A 6,000-nucleotide genomic window follows, 5' to 3' on the forward strand; every position below is an offset into this window, starting at 1 on the left:
ATTACAAGCTCAAAATAGCCAGAAATAAAGGACTTTCTTCTGAAACTCAGCAAAATAGCCAGAAATAAAGGACTTTCTTCTGAAACTCATCAGTCTATTCTTTTTCTGAGAAATGAAGGCTATTCCATGCATGAAATAGGCAAATTGAAGATCTTGTACAACGCTTTGTACTACTCCCTTCACAGAACAGCACAAACAGTCTCTAACCAGAATAGAAAGAAGAGTGGGAGGCCCCGGTGCACAACTGAGCAAGAGGACAAATATATTAGTGTTTAGTTTGAGAAACAGACGCACAGGTTCTCAACTGACAGCTTCATTAAATTGTACCTGCGAAACATCAGTCTCAATGACAGTGAAGAGGTGACTCCAGGATGCTGGCCTTCTAGGCAGAGTTGCAAAGAAAAAGCCATATCTCAGATTGACCAATAAAAACAAAAGAATAAAATGGGCGAAAGAACACAGACGCTGTACAGAGGAAGAATCGTGAGACACAGACAAAATTAAATGATGCTGGAGGAGTGCTTGACGCCATCTGTCAAGCATGGTGGAGGCAATTTGATGGTCTAAAGGTGCTTTAGTGGTGGTGAAGTGGGAGATTTGTACAGTGTAAAAGGAATCTTGAAAACAAAAGGTTATCACTCCATTTTGCAACACAATGTCAGACCCTGTGGACGGCACTTTATTGGAGCCAGTCTCCTCCTACAACAGGACAGTGACCCAAACCACAGCTCCAAACTATGCAAGAACTATTTAGGGAAGAAGCAGTCAGCTGGTATTCTGTCTAGAATGGAGTGGAAAGCACAGCATATGGAGGATAAGTTGGAAGGACACAATTACATACATCTTCTTCCGCTTCATCCGGGGCCGGGTCGCGGGGGCAGCAGTCTAAGCAGGGATGCCCAGACTTCCCTCTCCCCAGACACTTCCTCCAGCTCTTCCGGGGGGACACCGAGGCGTTCCCAGGCCAGCCGGGAGACATAGTCCCTCCAGCGTGTCCTAGGTCTTCCCCGGGGTCTCCTCCCGGTGGGACGGGACCGGAACACCTTCCCAGGAAGGCGTTCCGGAGGCATCCGAAACAGATGCCCAAGCCACCTCAGCTGACCCCTCTCGATGTGGAGGAGCAGCGGCTCTACTCTGAGCTCCTCCCGGGTGACCGAGCTTCTCACCCTATCTCTAAGGGAACGCCCAGCCACCCTGCGGAGAAAGCTCATTTCGGCCGCCTGTATCCGGATCTTGTCCTTTCGGTCATGACCCAAAGCTCATGACCATAGGTGAGAGTAGGAACGTAGATTGACCGGTAAATCGAGAGCTTCGCCTTGCGGCTCAGCTCTTTCTTCACCACGACAGACCGATACATCGACCGCATTACTGCAGAAGCTGCACCGATCCGTCTGTCAATCTCCCGTTCCATCCTTCCCTCACTCGTGAACAAGACCCCTAGATACTTAAACTCCTCCACTTGAGGCAGGCACTCTCCACCAACCTGAAGTGAGCAGGCCACCCTTTTCCGACTGAGGACCATGGCCTCGGATTTGGAGGTACTGATTCTCATCCCCACCGCTTCACACTCGGCTGCAAACCGTCCCAGCGCATGCTGAAGGTCCTGGTTTGAAGAAGCCAACACGACAACATCATCCGCAAAGAGCAGAGACGAAATCGTGTGGTCCCCGAACCTGACACCCTCCGGCCCCTGGCTGCGCCTAGAAATTCTGTCCATAAAATTATGAACAGAACCGGTGACAAAGGGCAGCCCTGCCGGAGTCCAACATGCACTGGGAACAAGTCTGACTTACTGCCGGCAATGCGGACCAAGCTCCTGCTTCGGTCGTACAGGGACCTGACAGCCCTTAGCAAAGGACCCAGGACCCCATATTCCCGAAGCACTCTCCACAGGATGCCGCGAGGGACACAGTCGAATGCCTTCTCCAAATCCACAAAAACACATGTGGATTGGTTGGGCAAACTCCCATGAACCCTCCAACACCCCGTAGAGGGTATAGAGCTGGTCCAGTGTTCCACGGCCCGGAGGAAAACCAGACTGTTCCTCCTGAATCCGAGGTTCTACTATCGGCCGTATTCTCCTCTCCAGAACCCTGGCATAGACTTTCCCGGGGAGGCTGAGAAGTGTGATCCCCCTGTAGTTGGAACACACCCTCCGGTCCCCCTTCTTAAAAAGAGGGACCACCACCCCGGTCTGCCATCCCAAAGGCACTGTCCCCGACCGCCACGCGATGTTGCACAGGCGTGTCAACCAAGACAGCCCCACAACATCCAGAGACTTGAGGTACTCAGGGCGGATCTCATCCACCCCCGGTGCCTTGCCACCGAGGAGTTTCTTGACCACCTCAGTGACTTCAGCCCGGGTGATGGACGAGTCCACCTCTGAGCCCTCATCCTCTGCTTCCTCAATGGAAGATGTGAGGGCGGGATTGAGGAGATCCTCGAAGTACTCCTTCCACCGCCCGACGACATCCCCAGTTGAGGTCAACAGCTGCCCACCTCTACTGTAAACAGCGTTGGTAGGGCACTGTTTCCCTCTCCTGAGGCGCCGGACGGTTTGCCAGAATCTCTTCGAGGCCAGCCGATAGTCCTTCTCCATGGCCTCACCGAACTCCTCCCAGGCCCGAGTTTTTGCCTCCACAACCACCCGGGCTGCAGTCCGCTTGGCCAGTCGGTACCCGTCAGCTGCCTCAGGAGTCCCACAAGCCAACCAGGCCTGATAGGACTCCTTCTTCAGCTTGACGGCATCCCTTACTTCCGGTGTCCACCACCGGGTTCGGGGATTGCCGCCTCGACAGGCACCGGAGACCTTACGTCCACAGCTCCGAACGGCCGCTTCGACAATGGCGGTGGAGAACATGGTCCACTCGGACTCAATATCTCCAGCCTCCCTCGGGATCCAGTCGAAGCTCTGTCGGAGGTGGGAGTTAAAGATCTCTCTGACAGGAGACTCGGCCAGACGTTCCCAGCAGACCCTTACAGTACGCTTGGGCCTGCCGAGTCTGTCCAGCTTCCTCCCCCGCCATCGGATCCAACTCACCACCAGGTGGTGATCAGTTGACAGCTCCGCCCCTCTCTTCACCCGAGTGTCCAAGACATACGGCCGCAGGTCAGAAGAAACGACAACAAAGTCGATCATCGACCTGCGGCCTAGGGTGTCCTGGTGCCATGTGCACTGATGGACACCCTTATGCTTGAACATGGTGTTCGTTATGGACAAACTGTGACTAGCACAGAAGTCCAATAACTGAACACCACTCGGGTTCAGATCAGGGGGGCCGTTCCTCCCAATCACACCCCTCCAGGTGTCACTGTCGTTGCCCACGTGGGCGTTGAAGTCCCCCAGTAGAACGATAGAGTCCCCAGTTGGAGCACTTTCCAGCTACCCTCCCAGAGACTCCAAGAAGGTCGGGTACTCTGCACTGCCGTTCGGCCCATAGGCACAAACAACAGTGAGAGCCCTATCCCCGACCCGAAGGCGCAGGGAAACGACCCTCTCATTCACCGGGGTAAACTCCAACACATGGCGGCAGAGCTGGGGAGCTATAAGCAAACCCACACCAGCCCGCCGCCTCTCACCATGGGCAACTCCAGAGTGGTGAAGAGTCCATCCTCTCTCAAGGAGTGTGGTTCCAGAGCCCAAGCCGTGCGTAGAGGTGATTCCGACTACCTCCAGTCGGAACCTCTCGACCTCACGCACTATCTCAGGCTCCTTCCCCGCCAGCGAGGTGACGTTCCACGTCCCTAGAGCTAGTTTCCGTGTCCAGGGATCGGGTTGCCTAGGCCCCTGCCTTCGACTGCCGCCCGATCCTCTACGCACCGAAGGACACAATTGATATTTAAATTAAAAATAATTATTTCGTCATTGACTATATTTCCTATTAGAATTTTTCTGAATATCAACAGTGAAGAGGCTGTTGGGATGATGGCCTTCTACGCACATTTCTTCCTCTGTCCAGTGTCAGCTTTCTTTTGCCCATCTTTCTTCTTTCTTTTTATTGGCCCGTCTGGGTTTTTCTTTGCAACACTGCCTAGAATGCCAGCATCCTAGAGTCGACACTTTACTGTTGACGTTGAGACTGATGTTTTGCAGACACAATAATGAAGCCGCCAGTTGAAGACCTGTAAGGCGTTTGTTTCTCAAATTAGACATTAATGTATTTGTCCTCTCGCTCGGTTGTGCATCAGGGCCTCACAATCCTATTTCTATTCTGGTTAGAGCCAGTTTGCGTGTGTCTGTGAAGGGAGTACTACACAGCGTTGTACAAAATCTTTAGTTTCTTGGCAATTTCTTGCAAGGAATAACCTTCATTTCTCAGAATGAGAATAGACATGTGTTTCAGAAGAAGTTATTTGTTTCTGGACATTTCGAGCCTGTAATCAAACCCACAAACGCTGATGCTGAAGTTACTGATCTTGCTTCTTTAATCAGCACAACAGTTTTCAGTGGTGCTAACATAATCGCAGATGCTAATGATCACTTAGCCTTTTAAAATTATAGATTTGGATTAGCAAACACAACATGCATTGGAACACAGGACTGATGTTTGCTGATAATGGGCCTCTGTACACCTATGCAGATATTCCATTGAAAATCATCTGTTTACAGCTACGAAAGTCTTTTAGAAAATTAGCAATGTCTACACTGTATTTCTGATCAGTTGATGTTCCGTAAATGGACAAAAACATAGCTTTTTATTTTAAAACAAGGACATTTCTAAGTGACCCCAAACCTTTGAACAGCAGTGTACATATTTGGACACCACTGACAGATAAAGGTTAGTTAATTTAACAAATGTAAATAAAAAAAATATTGAAGTACACCCTTTGTTAAAAATAGTTTCAATAGCTGGTGTTGTCCCCTTTGGCCCAAATTAAATCATGTAACTGTTTGAGGTTCTTACATTGACTTGAAGGAATTTTTATGCACTCTTTTTACAGTACTGCTTCAACTGTCATGTTTGGATGCCTTTCTTGCATGCACAATCCGCTTCAAGAATTGATAGAATTGAGACCTGGGCTTTGACAATCATTCCATAAGTCTCTATGTCTTCTTTGTGAGCCATTGTGTTGTAGCTTTGCTTGTGTGTTTTGGATCTTTGTCCTGTTGCAAGATCTATGCTAGTTTCAGATTCAGCTTTTTGACATATGGCCTCACATTCTCATCTAGAATTATCTGGTACAGTATGGAATTCATGGGTAGCTCATTTTTTTAATGATCCATCTGAATATTGAAATGGCTTTGTAACCCCTTCCAGACTCAAAATCAAAATTGTTTCTTTAGAGGGCCTTTAAAGTTTTTAATCTTGGCATGACGTGTTAACACACCTATATGGTTTAGACTAAACCAAGATTTGAAATTTTGCATGTTACTCTCTAACGATGCTCTAATCATTTAATTCTAATTTTAACCATTTTATGTCATGGCACAGGTAGAATTTAACTGACTTTTTGCTGGACCGTGTAAGCAAAGCCGGCCTAGAAGAGCAAATATCTCTGACTGACTGACTGATTACCCCTTGTTAAATAGCGTAGTGGTTAAAGACATGGGCTATGGAACAACAGGTCCTGTGTTTGACTCTCGTCACAGTCCAAACACATTATGGCTTAGGATTTGTTCAGGACAGACAAAAGCTGTCAGTAGCTACGTAATAGGAAGCCAAAATAAAACAGTTCTGGTGGATATTAGGATTTGTTCAGGATAGAAAAATTATTCGCTGGCTACACAATTCTCTCGTCTTTTCACTTGACGTCAGTTATCACCTATATTGATAGATACTGTATCAATTTCATTCACAAATGGCTAATTAGCTGTCAAAACGGCCAGTGGCAAAAGAGGATTTGTTCAGGATAGACGAAAACGTCGCTGGCTACAACCTTCAGTAGTTACTTTATAGGAAGCCTAAAATGAAACTGTTTACTATTATATTGCAACTGTTTCTGGTGGAATTTCGAATTCTGTTTTAGGATTTGTTCAGGATAGACAAAAACTCTGCTGGC

The sequence above is a fragment of the Esox lucius genome, chromosome 20 (assembly GCF_011004845.1).
Source record: "Esox lucius isolate fEsoLuc1 chromosome 20, fEsoLuc1.pri, whole genome shotgun sequence".
Classification (NCBI taxonomy): domain Eukaryota; kingdom Metazoa; phylum Chordata; class Actinopteri; order Esociformes; family Esocidae; genus Esox; species Esox lucius.